The 27,256-nt window shown below is 42.9% G+C and overlaps 1 protein-coding gene across 3 annotated transcripts in view; it reads right to left on the bottom strand.

Annotated features, from left to right (window-relative positions):
- Positions 1-22,914, bottom strand: part of LOC128694093 (uncharacterized) — a 188,012-nt gene extending 165,098 nt beyond the window's left edge. For all 3 annotated transcript variants that reach the window (XM_070093799.1, XM_070093800.1, XM_070093801.1), the window contains exon 1: positions 22,806-22,914. The gene's annotated coding sequence lies outside the window, so the exon portion shown is untranslated. The remainder of the gene's footprint in view (positions 1-22,805) is intronic.
- Between the last annotated feature and the right edge of the window lie 4,342 nt (positions 22,915-27,256).

Here is a 27,256-nt window from a genome sequence, read left to right as displayed (position 1 = left end):
CTACCTACTGAGGCACAGTGTCTACCTACTGAGTCACAGTGTCTACCTACTGAGGCACAGTGTCTACCTACTGGGGCACAGTGTCTACCTGAGTCACAGTGTCTACCTACTGAGTCACAGTGTCTACCTACTGCGTCACAGTGTCTACCTACTGAGGCACAGTGTCTACCTAATGAGTCACAGTGTCTACCTACTGAGGCACAGTGTCTACCTACTGAGTCACAGTGTCTACCTACTGAGTCACAGTGTCTACCTACTGAGGCACAGTGTCTACCTAATGAGTCACAGTGTCTACCTACTGAGGCACAGTGTCTACCTACTGAGGCACAGTGTCTACCTAATGAGTCACAGTGTCTACCTAATGAGTCACAGTGTCTACCTACTAAGGCACAGTGTCTACCTACTGAGGCACAGTGTCTACCTAATGAGTCACAGTGTCTACCTACTGAGGCACAGTGTCTACCTACTGAGGCACAGTGTCTACCTACTGAGGCACAGTGTCTACCTACTGAGGCACAGTGTCTACCTACTGAGGTACAGTGTCTACCTACTGAGGTACAGTGTCTACCTACTGAGGCACAGTCTACCTACTGAGGCACAGTCTACCTACTGAGGTACAGTGTCTACCTACTGAGGCACAGTGTCTACCTACTGAGGCACAGTCTACCTACTGAGGCACAGTCTACCTACTGAGGTACAGTGTCTACCTACTGAGGCACAGTGTCTACCTACTGAGGCACAGTGTCTACCTACTGAGGCACAGTGTCTACCTACTGAGGCACAGTGTCTACCTACTGAGGCACAGTGTCTACCTACTGAGGCACAGTATCTACCTACTGAGGCACAGTGTCTACCTACTGAGGCACAGTGTCTACCTACTGAGTCACAGTCTACCTACTGAGGCACAGTGTCTACCTACTGAGGCACAGTATCTACCTACTGAGGCACAGTGTCTACCTACTGAGGCACAGTGTCTACCTACTGAATCACAGTCTACCTACTGAGGCACAGTGTCTACCTACTGAGGCACAGTATCTACCTACTGAGGCACAGTGTCTACCTACTGAGGCACAGTGTCTACCTACTGAGGCAGAGTGTCTACCTACTGAAGTTCCTGTATAGACAAGCACAGTGTCTACCTACTGAGGCACAGTGTCTACCTACTGAGGCAGAGTGTCTACCTACTGAGGCACAGTGTCTACCTACTGAGGTACAGTGTCTACCTACTGAGGTACAGTGTCTACCTATTGAGGCACAGTGTCTACCTACTGAGGCACAGTGTCTACCTACTGAGGCAGAGTGTCTACCTACTGAGGCACAGTGTCTACCTACTGAGGTACAGTGTCTACCTACTGAGGCACAGTCTACCTACTGAGGCACAGTGTCTACCTACTGAGGCACAGTGTCTACCTACTGAGGTACAGTGTCTACCTACTGAGGCACAGTGTCTACCTACTGAGGTACAGTGTCTACCTACTGAGGCACAGTGTCTACCTACTGAGGTACAGTGTCTACCTACTGAGGCACAGTGTCTACCTACTGAGGCACAGTGTCTACCTACTGAGGCACAGTGTCTACCTACTGAGGTACACTGTCTACCTACTGAGGCACAGTGTCTACCTACTGAGGCACAGTGTCTACCTACTGAGTCACAGTGTCTACCTACTGAGGCAGAGTGTCTACCTACTGAGGCACAGTGTCTACCTACTGAGGCACAGTGTCTACCTACTGAGGCACAGTGTCTACCTACTGAGGCACAGTGTCTACCTACTGAGTCACAGTGTCTACCTACTGAGGCACAGTGTCTACCTACTGAGGCACAGTCTACCTACTGAGGCACAGTGTCTACCTACTGAGGTACAGTGTCTACCTACTGAGGCACAGTGTCTACCTACTGAGGTACTGTGTCTACCTACTGAGGCACAGTCTACCTACTGAGGCACAGTGTCTACCTACTGAGGTACAGTGTTTACCTACTGAGGCACAGTCTACCTACTGAGGCACAGTGTCTACCTACTGAGGCACAGTCTACCTACTGAGGCACAGTGTCTACCTACTGAGGCACAGTGTCTACCTACTGAGGCACAGTGTCTACCTACTGAGGCACAGTGTCTACCTACTGAGGCACAGTGTCTACCTACTGAGGCACAGTGTCTACCTACTGAGGCACAGTGTCTACCTACTGAGGCACAGTGTCTACCTACTGAGTCACAGTGTCTACCTACTGAGGCACAGTGTCTACCTACTGAGGCACAGTCTACCTACTGAGGCACAGTGTCTACCTACTGAGGCACAGTGTCTACCTACTGAGGAACAGTGTCTACCTACTGAGTCACAGTGTCTACCTACTGAGGCACAGTGTCTACCTACTGAGGCACAGTGTCTACCTAATGAGTCACAGTGTCTACCTACTGAGGCACAGTGTCTACCTACTGAGGCACAGTGTCTACATACTGAGGCACAGTGTCTACCTACTGAGTCACAGTGTCTACCTACTGAGGCACAGTGTCTACCTACTGAGGCACAGTGTCTACCTAATGAGTCACAGTGTCTACCTACTGAGTCACAGTGTCTACCTACTGAGGCACAGTGTCTACCTACTGAGTCACAGTGTCTACCTACTGAGTCACAGAGTCTACCTACTGAGTCACAGTGTCTACCGAGTCACTGTCTACCTACTGAGTCAGTGTCTACCTACTGCGTCACAGTGTCTACCTACTGAGGCACAGTGTCTACCTACTGAGTCACAGTGTCTACCTACTGAGGCACAGTGTCTACCTACTGAGTCACAGTGTCTACCTACTGAGGCACAGTGTCTACCTACTGGGGCACAGTGTCTACCTGAGTCACAGTGTCTACCTACTGAGTCACAGTGTCTACCTACTGCGTCACAGTGTCTACCTACTGAGGCACAGTGTCTACCTAATGAGTCACAGTGTCTACCTACTGAGGCACAGTGTCTACCTACTGAGTCACAGTGTCTACCTACTGAGTCACAGTGTCTACCTACTGAGGCACAGTGTCTACCTAATGAGTCACAGTGTCTACCTACTGAGGCACAGTGTCTACCTACTGAGGCACAGTGTCTACCTAATGAGTCACAGTGTCTACCTAATGAGTCACAGTGTCTACCTACTAAGGCACAGTGTCTACCTACTGAGGCACAGTGTCTACCTAATGAGTCACAGTGTCTACCTACTGAGGCACAGTGTCTACCTACTGAGGCACAGTGTCTACCTACTGAGGCACAGTGTCTACCTACTGAGGCACAGTGTCTACCTACTGAGGCACAGTATCTACCTACTGAGGCACAGTGTCTACCTACTGAGGCACAGTGTCTACCTACTGAGTCACAGTCTACCTACTGAGGCACAGTGTCTACCTACTGAGGCACAGTATCTACCTACTGAGGCACAGTGTCTACCTACTGAGGCACAGTGTCTACCTACTGAGTCACAGTCTACCTACTGAGGCACAGTGTCTACCTACTGAGGCACAGTATCTACCTACTGAGGCACAGTGTCTACCTACTGAGGCACAGTCTACCTACTGAGGCACAGTGTCTACCTACTGAGGCACAGTGTCTACCTACTGAGGTACAGTGTCTACCTACTGAGGCACAGTGTCTACCTACTGAGGTACAGTGTCTACCTACTGAGGCACAGTGTCTACCTACTGAGGTACAGTGTCTACCTACTGAGGCACAGTGTCTACCTACTGAGGCACAGTGTCTACCTACTGAGGCACAGTGTCTATCTACTGAGGTACACTGTCTACCTACTGAGGCACAGTGTCTACCTACTGAGGCACAGTGTCTACCTACTGAGTCACAGTGTCTACCTACTGAGGCAGAGTGTCTACCTACTGAGGCACAGTGTCTACCTACTGAGGCACAGTGTCTACCTACTGAGGCACAGTGTCTACCTACTGAGGCACAGTGTCTACCTACTGAGGCACAGTGTCTACCTACTGAGGCACAGTCTACCTACTGAGGCACAGTGTCTACCTACTGAGGTACAGTGTCTACCTACTGAGGCACAGTGTCTACCTACTGAGGCACAGTGTCTACCTACTGAGGCAGAGTGTCTACCTACTGAAGTTCCTGTATAGAGAAGCACAGTGTCTACCTACTGAGGCACAGTGTCTACCTACTGAGGCAGAGTGTCTACCTACTGAGGCACAGTGTCTACCTACTGAGGTACAGTGTCTACCTACTGAGGTACAGTGTCTACCTACTGAGGCACAGTGTCTACCTACTGAGGCACAGTGTCTACCTACTGAGGCACAGTGTCTACCTACTGAATCACAGTGTCTACCTACTGAGGTACAGTGTCTACCTACTGAGGCACAGTCTACCTACTGAGGCACAGTGTCTACCTACTGAGGCACAGTGTCTACCTACTGAGGTACAGTGTCTACCTACTGAGGCACAGTGTCTACCTACTGAGGTACAGTGTCTACCTACTGAGGCACAGTGTCTACCTACTGAGGTACAGTGTCTACCTACTGAGGCACAGTGTCTACCTACTGAGGCACAGTGTCTACCTACTGAGGCACAGTGTCTACCTACTGAGGTACACTGTCAACCTACTGAGGCACAGTGTCTACCTACTGAGGCACAGTGTCTACCTACTGAGTCACAGTGTCTACCTACTGAGGCAGAGTGTCTACCTACTGAGGCACAGTGTCTACCTACTGAGGCACAGTGTCTACCTACTGAGGCACAGTGTCTACCTACTGAGGCACAGTGTCTACCTACTGAGTCACAGTGTCTACCTACTGAGGCACAGTGTCTACCTACTGAGGCACAGTCTACCTACTGAGGCACAGTGTCTACCTACAGAGGTACAGTGTCTACCTACTGAGGCACAGTGTCTACCTACTGAGGTACTGTGTCTACCTACTGAGGCACAGTCTACCTACTGAGGCACAGTGTCTACCTACTGAGGTACAGTGTCTACCTACTGAGGCACAGTCTACCTACTGAGGCACAGTGTCTACCTACTAAGGCACAGTCTACCTACTGAGGCACAGTGTCTACCTACTGAGGCACAGTGTCTACCTACTGAGGCACAGTGTCTACCTACTGAGGCACAGTGTCTACCTACTGAGTCACAGTGTCTACCTACTGAGGCACAGTGTCTACCTACTGAGGCACAGTGTCTACCTACTGAGGCACAGTCTACCTACTGAGGCACAGTGTCTACCTACTGAGGCACAGTGTCTACCTACTGAGGAACAGTGTCTACCTACTGAGTCACAGTGTCTACCTACTGAGGCACAGTGTCTACCTACTGAGGCACAGTGTCTACCTAATGAGTCACAGTGTCTACCTACTGAGGCACAGTGTCTACCTACTGAAGCACAGTGTCTACATACTGAGGCACAGTGTCTACCTACTGAGTCACAGTGTCTACCTACTGAGGCACAGTGTCTACCTACTGAGGCACAGTGTCTACCTAATGAGTCACAGTGTCTACCTACTGAGTCACAGTGTCTACCTACTGAGGCACAGTGTCTACCTACTGAGTCACAGTGTCTACCTACTGAGTCACAGTGTCTACCTACTGAGTCACAGTGTCTACCGAGTCACTGTCTACCTACTGAGTCACAGTGTCTACCTACTGCGTCACAGTGTCTACCTACTGAGGCACAGTGTCTACCTACTGAGTCACAGTGTCTACCTACTGAGGCACAGTGTCCACCTACTGAGGCACAGTGTCTACCTACTGAGTCACAGTGTCTACCTAATGAGTCACAGTGTCTACCTACTGAGTCACAGTGTCTACCTAATGAGTCACAGTGTCTACCTACTGAGTCACAGTGTCTACCTACTGCGTCACAGTGTCTACCTACTGAGGCACAGTGTCTACCTACTGAGTCACAGTGTCTACCTACTGAGGCACAGTGTCCACCTACTGAGGCACAGTGTCTACCTACTGAGTCAGTGTCTACCTAATGAGTCACAGTGTCTACCTACTGAGGCACAGTGTCTACCTACTGAGTCACAGTGTCTACCTACTGAGGCACAGTGTCTACCTACTGAGGCACAGTGTCTACCTAATGAGTCACAGTGTCTACCTACTGAGGCACAGTGTCTACCTACTGAGGCACAGTGTCTACCTAATGAGTCACAGTGTCTACCTAATGAGTCACAGTGTCTACCTACTAAGGCACAGTGTCTACCTACTGAGGCACAGTGTCTACCTAATGAGTCACAGTGTCTACCTACTGAGGCACAGTGTCTACCTACTGAGGCACAGTGTCTACCTACTGAGGCACAGTGTCTACCTACTGAGGCACAGTGTCTACCTACTGAGGCACAGTGTCTACCTACTGAGGCACAGTGTCTACCTACTGAGGCACAGTGTCTACCTACTGAGGCTCGCAGGACCCTATGTCTAGCCCTTATACAATGCCATATGGATTACGCTTGCTCTTCATGGTACTCTGCCTTGACAAAAAAACTGAAAGATAGACTGCAAATCACCCAGAACAAAATCGTAAGATTCATCCTGGGGCTGGGACCAAGAGAACATGTAGGCCAGGATGAATTACAGCAGTTGGATATGCTGAATGTTGAAGACACAGTAAAACAACTGAAGCTAAATCATGTTTATAAAATTGCTCACAAACAATGTCCAGAATATCTTGCTGTCAGTTTTGTCAAGGTTGGGAACCTAAGCAATCATAGTACTAGGGGGAGAAAGCACAACTTTGTAGTACCCACAGTCAGTGGCCAGGCTTCAAACACCTTTTATTGTACAGCAATAAAGAAATGGAACAGACTGCCTGCACATGTCAAAGCCAGTCATAGCATGAACCAGCTCAAGAAGAGTGCCAAAAGGTGTCTGATGAATGAAGCTACAGAAAGGGAGGGGAATGATTTTCTATTTTTTAGCTAACATACGTGTAAATTTGACCTTATTCCTAGTAATGACCCTCGTATTGTAGATAGTCTTAATGACCCTCGTGTAGTAGATAGTCATAATAACCCTCGTGTAGTAGATAGTCTTAATGACCATCGTGTAGTAGATAGTCTTAATAACCCTCGTGTAGTAGATAGTCATAATAACCCTCGTGTAGTAGATAGTCTTAATGACCCTCGTGTAGTAGATATAGATAGTCTTAATGACCCTCGTGTAGTAGATAGTCTTAATGACCCTCGTGTAGTAGATAGTCTTAATGACCCTCGTGTAGTAGATAGTCTTAATAACCCTCGTGTAGTAGATAGTCTTAATAACCCTCGTGTAGTAGATAGTCTTAATAACCCTCGTGTAGTAGATAGTCTTAATGACCCTCGTGTAGTAGATATAGATAGTCTTAATGACCCTCGTGTAGTAGATAGTCTTAATGACCCTCGTGTAGTAGATAGTCTTAATGACCCTCGTGTAGTAGATAGTCTTAATAACCCTCGTGTAGTAGATAGTCTTAATGACCCTCGTGTAGTAGATAGTCTTAATGACCCTCGTGTAGTAGATAGTCTTAATGACCCTCGTGTAGTAGATAGTCTTAATGACCCTCGTGTAGTAGATATAGATAGTCTTAATGACCCTCGTGTAGTAGATAGTCTTAATGACCCTCGTGTAGTAGATAGTCTTAATGACCCTCGTGTAGTAGATAGTCTTAATGACCCTCGTGTAGTAGATAGTCTTAATGACCCTCGTGTAGTAGATAGTCTTAATGACCCTCGTGTAGTAGATAGTCTTAATGACCCTCGTGTAGTAGATAGTCTTAATGACCCTCGTGTAGTAGATAGTCTTAATGACCCTCGTGTAGTAGATAGTCTTAATGACCCTCGTGTAGTAGATAGTCCTTTTAGTATGATAATAAGATGTTATCTTCATTGTAGAATAATAAGAAAATATTATAACCTTTATATTATAATAATAAGGTAAAAGGACCACAATGGAAATAAGTCACTCTGTCTGACTTTTTTGTGAACATCCACACTTAGTATTGAACAGTGAACATCACACTTAGTACTGAACAGTGAACATCACACTTAGTACTGAACAGTGAACATCACACTTAGTATTGAACAGTGAACATCACACTTAGTACTGAACAGTGAACATCACACTTAGTATTGAACAGTGAACATCACACTTAGTACTGAACAGTGAACATCCACACTTAGTATTGAACAGTGAACATCACACTTAGTACTGAACAGTGAACATCACACTTAGTATTGAACAGTGAACATCACACTTAGTACTGAACAGTGAACATCACACTTAGTACTGAACAGTGAACATCCACACTTAGTACTGAACAGTGAACATCACACTTAGTATTGAACAGTGAACATCACACTTAGTACTGAACAGTGAACATCACACTTAGTACTGAACAGTGAACATCACACTTAGTACTGAACAGTGAACATCCACACTTAGTATTGAACAGTGAACATCACACTTAGTACTGAACAGTGAACATCACACTTAGTACTGAACAGTGAACATCCACACTTAGTACTGAACAGTGAACATCACACTTAGTATTGAACAGTGAACATCACACTTAGTACTGAACAGTGAACATCACACTTAGTACTGAACAGTGAACATCACACTTAGTACTGAACAGTGAACATCCACACTTAGTATTGAACAGTGAACATCCACACTTAGTATTGAACAGTGAACATCACACTTAGTACTGAACAGTGAACATCCACACTTAGTACTGAACAGTGAACATCCACACTTAGTATTGAACAGTGAACATCACACTTAGTACTGAACAGTGAACATCCACACTTAGTACTGAACAGTGAACATCCACACTTAGTATTGAACAGTGAACATCACACTTAGTACTGAACAGTGAACATCACACTTAGTACTGAACAGTGAACATCACACTTAGTACTGAACAGTGAACATCCACACTTAGTATTGAACAGTGAACATCACACTTAGTACTGAACAGTGAACATCACACTTAGTACTGAACAGTGAACATCCACACTTAGTACTGAACAGTGAACATCACACTTAGTATTGAACAGTGAACATCACACTTAGTACTGAACAGTGAACATCACACTTAGTACTGAACAGTGAACATCACACTTAGTACTGAACAGTGAACATCCACACTTAGTATTGAACAGTGAACATCCACACTTAGTATTGAACAGTGAACATCACACTTAGTACTGAACAGTGAACATCCACACTTAGTACTGAACAGTGAACATCCACACTTAGTATTGAACAGTGAACATCACACTTAGTACTGAACAGTGAACATCCACACTTAGTACTGAACAGTGAACATCCACACTTAGTATTGAACAGTGAACATCACACTTAGTACTGAACAGTGAACATCCACACTTAGTACTGAACAGTGAACATCCACACTTAGTACTGAACAGTGAACATCACACTTAGTACTGAACAGTGAACATCACACTTAGTACTGAACAGTGAACATCACACTTAGTACTGAACAGTGAACATCACACTTAGTACTGAAGTGAACATCACACTTAGTACTGAACAGTGAACATCACACTTAGTACTGAACAGTGAACATCCACACTTAGTACTGAACAGTGAACATCACACTTAGTACTGAACAGTGAACATCACACTTAGTACTGAACAGTGAACATCACACTTAGTACTGAACAGTGAACATCCACACTTAGTACTGAACAGTGAACATCACACTTAGTACTGAACAGTGAACATCACACTTAGTACTGAACAGTGAACATCCACACTTAGTACTGAACAGTGAACATCCACACTTAGTACTGAACAGTGAACATCCACACTTAGTATTGAACAGTGAACATCACACTTAGTACTGAACAGTGAACATCACACTTAGTACTGAACAGTGAACATCACACTTAGTACTGAACAGTGAACATCACACTTAGTACTGAACAGTGAACATCCACACTTAGTACTGAACAGTGAACATCACACTTAGTACTGAACAGTGAACATCACACTTAGTACTGAACAGTGAACATCACACTTAGTACTGAACAGTGAACATCCACACTTAGTACTGAACAGTGAACATCCACACTTAGTACTGAACAGTGAACATCCACACTTAGTACTGAACAGTGAACATCACACTTAGTACTGAACAGTGAACATCACACTTAGTACTGAACAGTGAACATCCACACTTAGTACTGAACAGTGAACATCCACACTTAGTACTGAACAGTGAACATCCACACTTAGTACTGAACAGTGAACATCCACACTTAGTATTGAACAGTGAACATCCACACTTAGTACTGAACAGTGAACATCCACACTTAGTATTGAACAGTGAACATCCACACTTAGTACTGAACAGTGAACATCCACACTTAGTACTGAACAGTGAACATCACACTTAGTACTGAACAGTGAACATCACACTTAGTACTGAACAGTGAACATCCACACTTAGTACTGAACAGTGAACATCCACACTTAGTACTGAACAGTGAACATCCACACTTAGTACTGAACAGTGAACATCCACACTTAGTACTGAACAGTGAACATCCACACTTAGTATTGAACAGTGAACATCCACACTTAGTACTGAACAGTGAACATCCACACTTAGTATTGAACAGTGAACATCCACACTTAGTACTGAACAGTGAACATCCACACTTAGTACTGAACAGTGAACATCCACACTTAGTACTGAACAGTGAACATCCACACTTAGTACTGAACAGTGAACATCCACACTTAGTATTGAACAGTGAACATCCACACTTAGTATTGAACAGTGAACATCCACACTTAGTACTGAACAGTGAACATCCACACTTAGTACTGAACAGTGAACATCACACTTAGTACTGAACAGTGAACATCACACTTAGTACTGAACAGTGAACATCACACTTAGTACTGAACAGTGAACATCCACACTTAGTATTGAACAGTGAACATCCACACTTAGTACTGAATAGTGAACATCCACACTTAGTACTGAACAGTGAACATCACACTTAGTACTGAACAGTGAACATCACACTTAGTACTGAACAGTGAACATCACACTTAGTACTGAACAGTGAACATCCACACTTAGTATTGAACAGTGAACATCCACACTTAGTACTGAACAGTGAACATCCACACTTAGTACTGAACAGTGAACATCACACTTAGTACTGAACAGTGAACATCACACTTAGTACTGAACAGTGAACATCCACACTTAGTATTGAACAGTGAACATCCACACTTAGTACTGAACAGTGAACATCCACACTTAGTACTGAACAGTGAACATCACACTTAGTACTGAACAGTGAACATCACACTTAGTACTGAACAGTGAACATCCACACTTAGTATTGAACAGTGAACATCCACACTTAGTACTGAACAGTGAACATCCACACTTAGTACTGAACAGTGAACATCACACTTAGTACTGAACAGTGAACATCCACATTTAGTACTGAACAGTGAACATCCACACTTAGTACTGAACAGTGAACATCCACATTTAGTACTGAACAGTGAACATCCACACTTAGTATTGAACATTGAACATCCACACTTAGTACTGAACAGTGAACATCCACTTGGTATTGAACAGTGAACATCCACACTTGGTATTGAACATTGAACACCCAAATTTGGTATTGAACAGTGGGAATCCGTACTTGGTATTGAACTTGCCCTAGTGCCCGTGATGGCATCTCTCTCTCTCTCTCTCAAGAATGTGTGGATGTGAAGACGCATTGATAGGAGTGTGGTAAGATTTGTGTTGTTGTGTGTGTGTTGTTGTGTGTGTTGTGTTGTGTGTGTTGTGTTGTGTGTGTGTGTGTTGTGTTGTGTGTTGAGATGTGTGTGTTGTATTGTGTGTTGAGTTGTGTGTGTTGAGTTGTGTGTGTGTGTTGTGTTGTGTGTTGAGATGTGTGTGTTGTATTGTGTGTTGAGTTGTGTGTTGAGTTGTGTGTGTGTGTTGTGTTGTGTGTGTTGTGTTGTGTGTGTGTGTTGTGTGTTGAGTTGTGTGTTGTATTATGTGTTGAGTTGTGTGTGTTGTGTTGTGTGTGTGTGTGTGTGTTGTGTTGTGTGTGTTGTGTTGTGTGTGTGTTGTGTGTGTTGTGTTGTGTGTGTTGTGTTGTGTGTTGTTGTGTGTGTTGTGTTGTGTGTGTGTTGTGTTGTGTGTATGTTGTGTGTTGAGTTGTGTGTGTTGTATTGTGTGTTGTGTTGTGTGTGTGTGTTGTGTGTGTTGTGTTGTGTGTGTTGTGTTGTGTGTGTGTGTTGTGTTGTGTGTATTGTGTGTGTGTGTGTTGTGTGTTGTGTTGTGTGTTGTGTGTGTGTGTTGTGTGTGTGTGTTGTGCGTGTTGTGTGTGTGTGTTGTGTGTGTGTGTTGTGCGTGTTGTGTGTGTGTGTTGTGTGTGTGTGTTGTGCGTGTTGTGTGTGTGTGTTGTGTGTGTGTGTGTGTTGTGTGTGTGTGTGTTGTGTGTGTGTGTGTTGTGTGTGTGTTGTGTGTGTGTGTTGTGTGTGTCGAGTTGTGTTGTGTGTGTGTGTTGTGTGTGTGTTGTGTGTTGTGTTGTTTGTGTTGTGTGTGTGTTGTGTGTTGTGTTGTTTGTGTTGTGTGTTGTGTTGTGTGTTGTGTGTTGTGTTGTGGGTGTCGAGTTGTGCATGCTGCATTGTCTGTTTACTCACCCAATTATGGTTGCAAGGGTCGATTCATAGCTCCTGGTCCTGTACTCACCTAATTGTGGTTGCAGGGGTCGAGACTCAGCTCCTGGCCCCGCCTCTTCGCTGATCGCTACTAGGTCCTCTCGCTCTCTGCTTCCTGAGCTTTGTCATACCTCACTTGCTAGGCTTTTCCACTTCCTGACGACTCTGTGACTGAAGAAATACTTCCTAACATCCCTGTGACTCGTCTGAGTCTTCAGCTTCCAATTGTGACACCTGTTTCTGTGTCCCCTCTCCGGAACATTCTGTCTCTGTCCACCTTATCTATTCCACGCATTATTTTGTATGTTGTTATCATGTCTCCCCTGACCCTCCTGTCCTCCAGTGTCGTCAGTCCGAACTGGTGCTGCATACTCCAGTATGGGCCGGACGTACACAGTGTACAATGTCTTGAATGATTCCTTACTAAGGTATCGGAACGCTATTCTCAGGTTTGCCAGGCGCTCATATGCTGCAGCAGTTATCTGGCTAATGTGTGTTTCCGGAGACGTGCTCGGTGTTATGGTCACCCCAAGATCTTTCTCCTTAAGTAAGGTTTGCAGCCTTTGTCCATCTAGCCTATACTCTGTCTGCAGTCTTCTTTGCCATTCCCCAATCTTCATGACTTTGCATTTGGCAGGGTTGAATTCGAGAAGCCAGTTGCTGGACCACGTGTCCAGCCTGTCCAGGTCTCTTTGAAGTCCTGCCTGATCCTCATCCGATTTAATCCTTCTCATTAACTTCACATCATCTGCGAATAGGGACACTTCAGAGTCTATCCCTTCCACCATGTCATTCACATATATAAAAAATAGCACTGGTCCTAGGACTGACCCCTGTGGGACCCCACTCGTCACAGGCGCCCACTGTGATATCTCATCACGTACCATGATCCGTTGTTGCCTCCCTGTCAGGTATTCTCTGATCCATTGCAGTGCCCTTCCTGTTATACGTGCCCGATCCTCCAGCTTCTGCACTAACCTCCTGTGAGGATCTATGTTGAAGGCCTTCTTGCAGTCCAGGAAAATGCAATCAACCCTCCCCTCTCTCTCGTGTCTTACTTCTGTTACCTTGTCATAAACCTCCAGGTTTGTGACACAGAATTTGCCTTCCATGAATCCGTGCTGGTTGTTGTTTATAATCTTGTTTCGTTCCAGGTGCTCCACCACTCTCCTCCTGATAATCTTCTCCATGACTTTGCATACTATACACATCAGAGACACTAGTCTGTAGTTTAGTGCCTCATTTCTGTCTCCTTTCTTAAAAATGGAGACAACATATGAAGTCTTCCATACCTCAGGTAGTTGCCCAGTTTCAAGGGATGTGTTGAAGATTGTGGTTAGTGGCATGCACAGTGTCTCTGCTCCTTCTCTAAGGACCCACTGGGAGATGTCTGGACCACTCGCCTTTGAGGTATCGAGGTCACTTAGCAGCTTCTGCACCTCCTCCTCCGTTGTTTGTATGTCATCCAGCACCTGTTGGTATATTCCTTGTTGGTGTTCCCCTCTGTGCTGTCTTCTCAGAGCCATTCCTGTCTCTACTGTAAATACTTCCTTAAATCTCATGTTGAGCTCCTCGCATACCTCGTGATCGTTACTTGTGAGTTCCCCACCTTCTTTCCTCAGCCTGATCACTTGATCTTTGACTGTTGTCTTCCTCCTGATGTGGCTGTACAGCAGTTGCAGGCCAGACTTGGCTTTCGATGCTATGTCGTTTTCAAACTGTCGCTGGGCCTCCCTCCTTACCTGTGCATACTCGTTCCTGGCTCTTCGACTAATCTCCTTATTTTCCTGTGTTCTTCGCCTTCTGTACTTTTTTCATTCTTTATTGCACTTGGTTTTTGCCTCCCTACACCGTCGGGTCAACCAGGGGCTCGTTCTGGTCTTCTCATTATTTCTGTTGCCCTTGGGAACAAACCTTTCCTCTGCCTCCTCACGTATTCCATCATTTCATTTACCGACTTTCCTACCAGTTCTCTGTGCCACTGAACCTCCTGCAGGAAGTTCCTCAAACCCAAGTAGTCCCCCCGTTTATAGTCTGGCTTTTCTCGTTCGTCTCCTGTTACCCTCTCCACTTGTAGCTCTACTATATATTCACAGCACCGAACCACGTGGTCACTAGCTCCTGTGTACTCACCTATTTGTACTCACCTATTTGTGGTTGCAGGGGTCGAGTCATAGCTCCTGGCCCCGCCTCTTCGCTGATTGCTACTAGGTCCTCTCTCTCCCTGCCCCATGAGCTTTATCATACCTCGCCTTAAAACTATGTATGGTTCCCGCCTCCACTACTTCACTTTCTAGGCTATTCCACGGTCTGACTACTCTATGAGTGAAGAAATACTTCCTAACATCCCTTTGATTCATCTGAGTCTTCAACTTCCAATTGTGACCTCTTGTGTCTGTGTAACCTCTCTGGAACATCTCGTCTTTGTCCACCTTGTCTATTCCGCGCAGTATTTTATATGTCGTTATCATGTCTCCCCTGACCCTCCTGTCCTCCAGTGTCGTCAGGCCGATTTCCCTCAACCTTTCTTCGTAGGACAATCCCCGTAGCTCTGGGACTAGCCTTGTTACAAACCTTTGCACTTTCTCTAATTTCTTGACGTGCTTGACTAGGTGTGGATTCCAAACTGGTGCTGCATACTCCAGTATGGGCCTGACGTAAATGGTATACAGAGTCTTAAACGAATCCTTACTGAGGTATCGGAACGCTATCCGTAGGTTTGCCAGGCGCCCGTATGCTGCAGCAGTTATCTGATTGATGTGCGTCTCAGGAGATATGCTCGGTGTTATACTCACCCCCAGATCTTTTTCCTTGAGTGAGGTTTGCAGTCTTTGGCCATCTAAACTATATTGTGTCTGCGGTCTTCTTTGCCCTTCCCCAATCTTCATGACTTTGCATTTGGCAGGGTTAAACTCAAGGAGCCAGTTGCTGGACCAGGCTTGTAGCCTGTCCAGGTCTCTTTGTAGTCCTGCCTGATCCTCATCCGATTTGATTCTTCTCATTAACCTCACATCATCTGCAAACAAGGACACTTCTGAGTCTATCCCTTCCGTTATGTCGTTCACATATACCAAGAACAGCACAGGTCCTAGGACTGACCCCTGTGGAACCCCGCTTGTGTGTTGTGTGTTGTGTGTTGTGTGTATTGTATGTACTGTGTTGTGTCTACTCACCCAATTGTGGTTGCAGGGGTTGAGTCATAGCTCCTGGCTGTGTGTGTTGTATTGTGTGTTGCGTTTTGTGTTGTGTGTTGTGTGTATTGGTTAACTTATGCATGGTTGCAGGGGCCGAGTCGCAGCTCCTGGGCTTGCCTTGTTGAATCCCACGTTTCCTCATAACCAAAGACGTACCTACTCCTGAAAATACGTATTAGAGAATGAGATGGTGAGAGAGAGAGAGAGAGAGAGAGAGAGAGAGAGAGAACTGACCGACTTAGAGTGGAGAAATCAGTTAGGTTGGTTCTTGCCCACAGGCAAGATATAGTGGTTGGGCAAGGAGAGAGAGAGAGAGAGAGAGAGAGAGAGAGAGAGAGAGAGAGAGAGAGAGAGAGAGAGAGAGAGAGAGAGAGACAGAGAGAGAGAGACAGAGAGAGACAGAGACAGAGAGAGGGAGGGAGTGGGAAAGGGAGAGAGCAAGAGAGAGAGAGAGAGAGAGAGAGAGAGAGAGAGAGAGAGAGAGAGAGAGAGAGAGAGAGAGAGAGAGAGAGAGAGAGAGAGAGAGAGAGGTCATTATCTAGGTCAGTGACATCATTACTAAGGGCAAGGTCATGCCAGAGACCCTGGTGCCCTGTCCAGCCTCCCTGACCTACATCCTCATACCCAAGACCAGTTACTGTGAGGCAACCATGACGGAAGTGATGGTGATAGTGGTAGTGATGGTGACGGTGATGGTGGTGGTGATGGTGATGGTGGTGATGGTGGTGATGGTGATGGTGGTGATGGTGACTGTGATGTGGTGATGGTGATGGTGACGGTGATGAAGGTGATGGTGATGGTGACGGTGATGGTGACGGTGGTGACGGTGGTGATGGTGGTGGTGATGCAGGTGATGATGGTGATGGAGGCGATGATGGTGACGGTGGTAGTGATGGTGACAGTGATGATGGTGATGGTGACGGTGATGGTGGTAGTGATGGTGACAGTGTTAGTGATGGTGACGGTGGTGGTGATGGTGACGGAGGTGATGGTGGTGGAGGAGATAGTGATGGTGGAGGAGGTGGGGATGGTGACGGAGGTGATGGTGATGAAGGAGGAAGTGGTGACTGTTGTAACAGTGATGACTACACTGTTGTAACAGTGATGACTACACTGTTGTAACAGTGATGACTACACTGTTGTAACTGATGACTACACTGTTGTAACAGTGATGACTACACTGTTGTAACAGTGATGACTACACTGTTGTAACTGATGACTACACTGTTGTAACAGTGATGACTACACTGTTGTAACTGATGACTACACTGTTGTAACAGTGATGACTACACTGTTGTAACAGTGATGACTACACTGTTGTAACAGTGATGACTACACTGTTGTAACAGTGATGACTACACTGTTGTAACAGTGATGACTACACTGTTGTAACAGTGATGACTACACTGTTGTAACAGTGATGACTACACTGTTGTAACTGATGACTACACTGTTGTAACAGTGATGAATACACTGTTGTAACAGTGATGACTACACTGTTGTAACAGTGATGACTACACTGTTGTAACAGTGATGACTACACTGTTGTAACAGTGATGACTACACTGTTGTAACAGTGATGACTACACTGTTGTAACAGTGATGACTACACTGTTGTAACAGTGATGACTACACTGTTGTAACAGTGATGACTACACTGTTGTAACAGTGATGACTACACTGTTGTAACAGTGATGACTACACTGTTGTAACAGTGATGACTACACTGTTGTAACAGTGATGACTACACTGTTGTAACAGTGATGACTACACTGTTGTAACAGTGATGACTACACTGTTGTAACAGTGATGACTACACTGTTGTAACAGTAATGACTACACTGTTGTAACAGTGATGACTGCACTGCTCTAACAGTGATGACTACACTGTTGTAACAGTGATGACTACACTGTTGTAACAGTGATGACTACACTGTTGTAACAGTGATGACTACACTGTTGTAACAGTGATGACTACACTGTTGTAACAGTGATGACTACACTGTTGTAACAGTAATGACTACACTGTTGTAACAGTGATGACTGCACTGCTCTAACAGTGATGACTACACTGTTGTAACAGTGATGACTACACTGTTGTAACAGTGATGACTACACTGTCGTAACAGTGATGACTACACTGTTGTAACAGTGATGGTAGTTACTGAATGTTATGTAATGCGTGAGAGAAAGACAGCGAGACAAGGAGACAGACATACAGAGAGAGACAGAGAGACAAGGAGACAGACATACAGAGAGAGACAGAGAGACAAGGAGACAGACATACAGAGAGAGACAGACAAGGAGACAGACATACAGAGAGAGACAGAGAGACAAGGAGACAGACATACAGAGAGACAGAGAGACAAGGAGACAGACATACAGAGAGAGACAGAGAGACAAGGAGACAGACATACAGAGAGAGACAGAGAGACAAGGAGACAGACATACAGAGAGAGACAGAGAGACAAGGAGACAGACATACAGAGAGAGACAGAGAGACAAGGAGACAGACATACAGAGAGAGACAGACAAGGAGAGACAGAGAGACAAGGAGACAGACATACAGAGAGAGACAGACAAGGAGAGACAGAGAGACAAGGAGACACACCTACAGAGAGAAACAGAGAGACAAGGAGAGACAGAGACAAGGAGAGAGAGAGAGACAAGGAGGCAGACATACACAGAGACAAGGGGAGACAGAGAGACAAGGAGACAGACATACACAGAGAGACAAGGAGAGACAGAGAGACAAGGAGGCAAACATACACAGAGACAAGGAGAGACAGAGAGACAACGAGACATGCACAGAGACAGAGAGACAACGAGACAGACATGCACAGAGACAGAGAGACAAGGAGACAGAGGCATATATACAGAGAGAGAGAGAGAGAGAGAGAGAGAGAGAGAGAGAGTAGAAGCAGGTTCTCAGTGTTCACTAGGTCACCTACTGCACCTAACTCACCTCACATCACCTAAATACCCTTCTCTAACTCTGTAAATATTTACGTAAATATGTTTACAGTGATGTTCCAACTCTTGTTTACAAAGGTACAAAGGTAATGTTCCGGCTCTTGTGTTTACAATGGTGGTAACGCAGTTCCAATTCTTGTGCTTACAGTGGTACTGTTGTTCAAGCTCTCGTGTTTACAAATGTGATGTTGTTCCAGCTCTTGTATTTACAAATGCGATGTTGTTCCAGTTCTTGCGTTTACAAATGTGATGTTCCAGCTCTTGTGTCTACAATGATAATATTGTTACGGCTCTTGTCTTTACAAAGGGGATGTTCCAGCTCTTGTGTTTACAAAGGTGATGTTGTTTCACCTCTTGTGTTTACAATGATAACATTGTTCCAGCTCTTGTGTTTACAATGATAATATTGTTCCAGTTCTTGTTTACAGTGGTGATGTTCCATCTCTTGTGTTTACAATGGTAATATTGTTCCAGCTCTTGTTTACAGTGGTGATGTTCCATCTCTTGTGTTTACAATGATAATATTGTTCCAGCTCTTGTGTTTACAATGATAATATTGTTCCAGCTCTTGTTTACAATGGTGACGTTGTTCCATCTCTTGTGTTTACAATGACAATACTGTTCCAGCTCTCGTGTTTACAATGATATTGTTCCAGCTCTTGTGTTTACAATAATACTGTTCCAGCTCTTGTTTACAGTGGTGATGTTCCATCTCTTGTGTTTACAATGGTAATATTGTTCCAGCTCTTGTTTACAGTGGTGATGTTCCATCTCTTGTGTTTACAATGATAATATTGTTCCAGCTCTTGTTTACAGTGGTGACGTTGTTCCATCTCTTGTGTTTACAATGGTAATATTGTTCCAGCTCTTGTTTACAGTGGTGATGTTCCATCTCTTGTGTTTACAATGATAATATTGTTCCAGCTCTTGTTTACAGTGGTGATGTTCCATCTCTTGTGTTTACAATGATAATATTGTTCCAGCTCTTGTGTTTACAATGGTAATATTGTTCCAGCTCTTGTTTACAGTGGTGATGTTCCATCTCTTGTGTTTACAATGATAATATTGTTCCACCTCTTGTGTTTACAATGATAATATTGTTCCAGCTCTTGTGTTTACAATGATAATATTGTTCCAACTCTTGTGTTTACAATGGTAATATTGTTCCAACTCTTGTGTTTACAATGGTAATATTGTTCCAACTCTTGTGTTTACAATGGTAATATTGTTCCAACTCTTGTGTTTACAATGATAATATTGTTCCAACTCTTGTGTTTACAATGGTAATATTGTTCCAACTCTTGTGTTTACAATGGTAATATTGTTCCAACTCTTGTGTTTACAATGATAATATTGTTCCAACTCTTGTGTTTACAATGGTAATATTGTTCCAGTTCTTGTTTACAGTGGTAATGTTCCAGCTCTTGTGTTTACAATGGTAATATTGTTCCAGCTCTTGTGTTTACAATGGTAATATTGTTCCAGTTCTTGTTTACAGTGGTGATGTTATTCCAGTAACATCATACTCAGGAAGACAATATAGATACTATTATAGATACTATTATAGATACCACTGAAGATAATAATCATGTGGTGCTGACTAGGCAAAACTTGCGATTTTGGCTTAAATATCAACGCTCTTCTTGCCGAATAAGACAAGTGAAAATTTGTGTATGCAATAATTTCGCAAAAATCATTCTGAACCTAACGAAAACAAAAAATATTTCATTGTGTTTGTTTATTATTAAATTATTGTAAACTTGTGCAATTGGATTAGGCTAAATTAAATTGCGCTTGTTATAATAATGTCAGGTAAGTTTTCTAAGGTTCTTTTGGTACAAAATTATTAATTATTACATTAACATAAATGAAAAAAAAATATCTTTAAACGTATAAGAGAAAATTTTAGGACGACTTAATTTTAAACGAGTTCTTGCTAATTAACCAGTCTTACCTATTCGGCACGACATTATATATATATATATATATATATATATATATATATATATATATATATATATATATATATATATATATATATATATATACCTACCATTTTGCAGTCAGTCGGTCCATAAGCTTGAAACATTATCTAAAAGTATCTTTTAAGATACCAATGGCACTTAAAAATTTGTTTACAGAGGGGAAAAGTGCGAAAGATTATCTTCAAAACTATCTTCTTATGGGTAACAATAAAGGTCGAAATCACACTTTAAAAATATCTTTTCATGGAACAAAGGTCGAAAATGCACTTAAAGGTATCTTTCTATGAGAAAATTAGTCTACACAGCTCTTAGAAAGTATCTTTTCAGATGATAAAGATCAAAACGGCACTTAGAAAGTATCTTTTCTGAAGATAGATCAAAACGGCACTTAGAAAGTATCTTTTCTGAAGATAGATCAAAACGGCACTTAGAAAGTATCTTTTCTGAAGATAGATCAAAACGGCACTTAGAAAGTATCTTTTCTGTAGATCAAAACTGCACTTAGAAAGTATCTTTTCTGAAGATAGATCAAAACGGCACTTAGAAAGTATCTTTTCTGTAGATCAAAACTGCACTTTGAAAGTATCTTTTCTGAAGATAGATCAAAACGGCACTTAGAAAGTATCTTTTCCGAAGATAAAGATCAAAACGGCACTTAGAAAGTATCTTTTCCGAAGATAAAGATCAAAACGGCACTTAGAAAGTATCTTTTCCGAAGATAAAGATCAAAACGGCACTTAGAAAGTATCTTTTCGGCAGAAAAGTTAGGTTAAACTTTGCTTAGAGAAATTTTTTCACAGATCACAATCACTTGAGGCATTATAATAGTATCTTTTTCAAAGCACTTAATAATATATAAGTATCTTTTCAAAGGGGAAAATGTTAACACTAAAGGAGTATCTTTTCTAAATCAGAAAGTACTTAAAAAGTATCTTTTCCAGGAACAAATTCTCTCGAGCTCAAAAAAAAGTATCTTTTTAAAAGATAACTGAAATTAATCACGTCTAAAATAGCTTTTTCAAGGCTGAAAACTTTCTTAGCTTCTGTGTTCAATGTCAAAATTATCAAAACTATCAAAATTAACTTAGAAATTGATTTAGAATCATTAAGAGGTTAAATTATTGATAAAAAAATTATTTCTTTGATTTTGAAGATTTTTTACTTAATTTAAAGGAGACAGAGCGCCATCACAACGATAAATAGCGCCAATAGAGCCCAAAACAGCACTAAATAGCGTCAATAGTGGCCAGAACAGCATTAAATAGCGCCAATAGTGGCCAGAACAGCACTAAATAGCGCCAATAGTGGCCAGAACAGCACTAAACAGCTCCAATAGTGGCCAGAACAGCACTAAACAGCGCCAATAGTGGCCAGAACAGCACTAAACAGCTCCAATAGTGACCAGAACAGCACTAAACAGCTCCAATAGTGACCAGAACAGCACTAAACAGCTCCAATAGTGACCAGAACAGCACTAAACAGCGCCAATAGTGACCAGAACAGCACTAAACAGCTCCAATAGTGGCCAGAACAGCACTAAACAGCGCCAATAGTGGCCAGAACAGCACTAAACAGCGCCAATAGTGGCCAGAACAGCACTAAACAGCTCCAATAGTGACCAGAACAGCACTAAACAGCGCCAATAGTGACCAGAACAGCACTAAACAGCTCCAATAGTGGCCAGAACAGCACTAAACAGCGCCAATAGTGACCAGAACAGCACTAAACAGCTCCAATAGTGGCCAGAACAGCACTAAACAGCTCCAATAGTGGCTAGAACAGCACTAAAAAGCTCCAATAGTGGCCAGAACAGCACTAAACAGCTCCAACAGTGGCCAGAACAGCACTAAACAGCGCCAATAGTGGCCAGAACAGATGCCACAACAGCATTAAGAACGTTTTTCCTCTATTTTAATCTTGTTTTACAACGTTACTGAGGCTCGCACAACCTTGCTCTTCACCTATAATCAAGGTAGATCTATAATCTACTTATAACACTCGCGGAAACAAAGAAATACAGCGTATAATAACAAGGAGAGGTCCTGTTACGACCTCCACGGTGGTTTGTTTGTGTCTGTCAGCTGATTCCGTTTCCAGGACGACCCGGCCATGTGCTTTCTCTCCGCTCCAACACCTCTCTTATTTATTCCTTTTTCCGACATTAACATCTCATTTCCGACATTTTCTTTTAAGTTGAATCCCTTTATAAAACACTGATAAGCTTTAAACTTTACAAAAAATATAAAAATAGCTATTACTTTTTGTAAAAAAATAATTTTTTTGCCAATTATTTTTTTCAAATTTTTGAATATAAAGATTATGTGACGTCAAAAAACATTAAATCAGATTCTATATATAATCCTCTTTCCGCTATTACTGTCTTAATTCCGACAATTTTGTTTTGGCTAAGTTTAATAAGTAATACGTTCTAAAACGAAAAATAAACAGTATTTTATAGATTACTTGAAATGTTTTGTATATTTTTTTATAAATAAGCCAAATTTTCGCCAAGACTTTTACAATAATATCATCCTTAGAGGATGTCAGCAGCAGCATTAAATGTGTTCATATTTATCTCTCTTTCCGACAATAATCCTTTAATTCCGACAAATTATTTTTAAAGCATTTCCTTTACAAGTTTCTTGTACATAAAGCGATGTATAAAAATATGTAAAATAATGATAAATTTTAGAGATAATTTTATATATCTATGTTATTTTTTTCGCACATTTTTCCATTTGATAATTCGTTGGTACTTATGAATTATGAATATCTTCAAAATTATTAATATACAATGTATAATATCTGATAATTATGATGTATATTATACAAACTAAACAAAATGTTTATAATAGTCTACATTAAAAAGAAATACTACTATTATTTGCTGTAGTAAATGCATGGAAGCCACGGTAGGCATATTGACCTACATGGAAGCCACTGTAGGCCTATATGACCTACATGGAATCCACTGTAGGCCTATATGACCTACATGGAAGCCGCTGTAGGCCTATATGACCTACATGGAAGCCGCTGTAGGCCTATATGACCTACATGGAATCCACTGTAGGCCTATATGACCTACATGGAATCCACTGTAGGCCTATATGACCTACATGGAAGCCGCTGTAGGCCTATATGACCTACATGGAAGCCACTGTAGGCCTATATGACCTACATGGAAGCCACTGTAGGCCTATATGACCTACATGGAAGCTACGGTAGGCCTATATGATCTACATGGAAGCCGCTGTAGGCCTATATGACCTACATGGAAGCCACGGTGTGAGACCTCTACCCACTCTACCTGAGGTATCCCAGCGAGTGAGCACGTCTCCTGTATATCCCAGTGCTTAACAAAATAGGGAATAGCATATGAAGGTACAAATAAAAATGGGAACTATGGCTATAGTTTACTTAATAACATAAAAGGGCTAGAATACAACATATCCTGATGGAAATTTACACAATATAACAATTGACCTATGAGACTTATTACCAGGGGGAAGGGTAGATGTTATCAGTAACACGGACTAGTACTCACTCTTAATTCACCGACCAGCTGACCCGAGATTCCCAAATGCGTGATCCACTATACACGCGGCTGTCCAGAGCTCTCGCTCGACGGACCTGTCAATTCAAATTCAAATTCAAATTCAAATTCAAAGTTTATTCTCTATAAGGATTACAATGCTGAGTTTACAGAAATTTGGTTATTGTGTGGTTTACATGTAGTAAAATTGTGATTACAGAGTGTACCACTAGAACGCTTAGCATGGCTAGGCATTTCGGCATACTTAGTTTTATTCTTAATTGTAAAATATTACAAATTATGAGGTAAGTTGGTATTATGGCTAAGTGACTAAATACTAGTTTGTGAGTTTAGCAATGTGAATGCTTTTGTTTTGGCATAGTATATAGTTTCAGTATTGGAGTATCACAGGATTCATTATTTTAAGACTGAGATTAATATTTCTGTTTGTGGTCAAATGAGTGAGTGTAAGTGTGAACCACCAGGTGGTATTCGTGTAGTTAGTTGACGGGGTGTATCAGGGAGATAAGATGTTTTCTAATGGTAGTTTTGAAGGTGATGAATGTGTCTGCAGTTCTAGAGTTCTCAGGTAGGGTATTCCAGAATTTAGGGCCTTTGACATACATTGAATTTTTGTAAAGGTTTAGTCGGACACGGGGAATGTCGTAGAGATGTTTGTTTCTGGTGTTATGCCTGTGGGTTCTGTCACAACTATCAAGAAAGCGTTTTAGGTCAAGGTTGATATTAGAGTTTAAGGCCCTGTAGATGTAGATTGCACAGTAGTAAGTGTGGATGTACTGAACTGGGAGTAAGTTCAGATCTATGAAGAGTGGGGGGGGGTGTTGCCAGGGATGGGATTTAGTGATTATTCTTACTGCAGCTTTTTGTTGGGTTATTATTGGCTTTAGGTGTGTTGCTGCAGTTGATCCCCAAGCACAAATAGCATAGGTGAGGTATGGATAAATAAGTGAGTGGTATAGTGTGAGAAGGGCATTTTGCGGCACGTAGTATCGTATCTTGGAGAGGATCCCAACCGTTTTGGATACTTTTTTGGCTATATGCTGGATATGGGTGCTGAAATTCAGGTTGTTGTCAAGGTATAAGCCTAGGAATTTTCCCCCATTATTTCTGGTAATTAGAGTGTTGTCAATCTTAATGTTAATTTGTGCATCTCCTGCTCTGCTACCAAACATAATATAGTAGGTTTTGTCAGTGTTAAGCGTAAGTTTATTGGCTGTCATCCAAGTCGATATTTTAATCAGCTCCTCATTCACAATGGTGTTGAGGGTGGCAAGATTAGGGTGAGAGATGACATAAGTCGTGTCATCAGCAAAGGGAATGGGTTTCAGGTGTTGGGATACGTTTGGAAGGTCATTGATGTATATGAGGAAGAGCAGGGGACCAAGGACACTTCCCTGCGGAACTCCAGTATCAAGTGGCTGTGTTGCTGATGCTGTGTCTTTAATGGAGACGTACTGATACCTATTAGTAATGTAAGATTTGAAATAAGCAAGCGCATGGCCTCTTATACCGTAATGATCAAGTTTGTGGAGTAAGATGTCGTGGTCTACTGTGTCAAAAGCTTTTCTTAGGTCAATAAAAATTCCTAGTGGATATTCCTTATTTTCCAATGCTGTGTAAAGCAGATCTAGCATTTTTATGATTGCATCATTAGTGCTTTTATTTTTCCTGAATCCAAACTGGCAGGGGTTGAGTATGTTTTGAGCCGTTATAAATGAATACAGTCTCCTGTGCACGAGTTTCTCAAAGATTTTGGATAGCAATGGTAAGTTAGATATTGGCCTATAGTTGTTTAAGTCTGTAGGGTCACCACCTTTATGTATTGGTGTAACCCTTGCCATCTTGAGTAGTTTCGGGAAGGTGCTAGTCTCTAGTGACTTGTTAAAAAGTAATGAAATAGCATGCGAAAGGACATGGGCCGCTCGCTTGTACAGTAATGGTGGGACATGAGACAGATTCCCCGAGTTATTTTTAAGTGACTTTATGATCTCAATGACTTCCGTGGGCTCAGTTGGTGCAAGATAGAAGGAATTAGGGAAATTTCCATCTAGGTAGTCCCCGGCATGGGCATTGGTATGTGGGATTTTACTGGCGAGATCAGATCCTATGTTTGAGAAGAAGTTGTTTATCTTGTTAGCTGTGTCAGTGGGATGTAGTGGTGTTTCATTAGGTTTAGTTAGGACAATATTCTTGGTTTTTCTCAGTTTGTGGGTCCCTAGAATCTGAGAGAGTGTTTTCCAGGTCTTTTTTATATCTCCTCTAGTGTCTGTGAATCTACTGGAATAGTATAGTTGTTTGCCTTTTTTTATCACTTTGGTGAGAGCTGATGAATAGTGTTTAAGAGTATCTTTGTGTATTAAGCCCTGTCTATATTGCTTTTCATATTGGTGTTTCTTGTCAATGGATTTCAGAATGGTGCTGGTTAGCCCCGCTGTTCCCTGGGCTTATATCGTAGTCAAAGTACCCCCTCCCCAATGGTGTATGTACCACGTGTTACAACCTGACGCCGAGGTCTGACGCTGTTAAGAACAAAAGACCTCAGACGTGGGCGTGACTACCCGACATTTGCTAAGGCAGGTGTGACCATATAATTAGGTCTCCCTAGAGACCTCACAAGCCCAATTGAACTGCATCACAACAGTAGGCCTATATGACTTACATGGAAGCCACTGTAGGCCTATATGACCTACATGGAAGCCACAGTAGGCCTATATGACCTACATGGAAGCCACGGTAGGCCTATATGGCATACATGGAAGCCACTGTAGGCCTATATGACCTACATGGAAGCCACTGTAGGCCTATATGACCTACACGGAATCCACTGTAGGCCTATATGACCTACATGGAAGCCACTGT

Source organism: Cherax quadricarinatus, chromosome 43, assembly GCF_038502225.1.
Source record: "Cherax quadricarinatus isolate ZL_2023a chromosome 43, ASM3850222v1, whole genome shotgun sequence".
In the NCBI taxonomy this organism is placed as follows: Eukaryota; Metazoa; Arthropoda; class Malacostraca; order Decapoda; family Parastacidae; genus Cherax; species Cherax quadricarinatus.
This window is presented reverse-complemented; position numbering and strand designations above follow the sequence as displayed.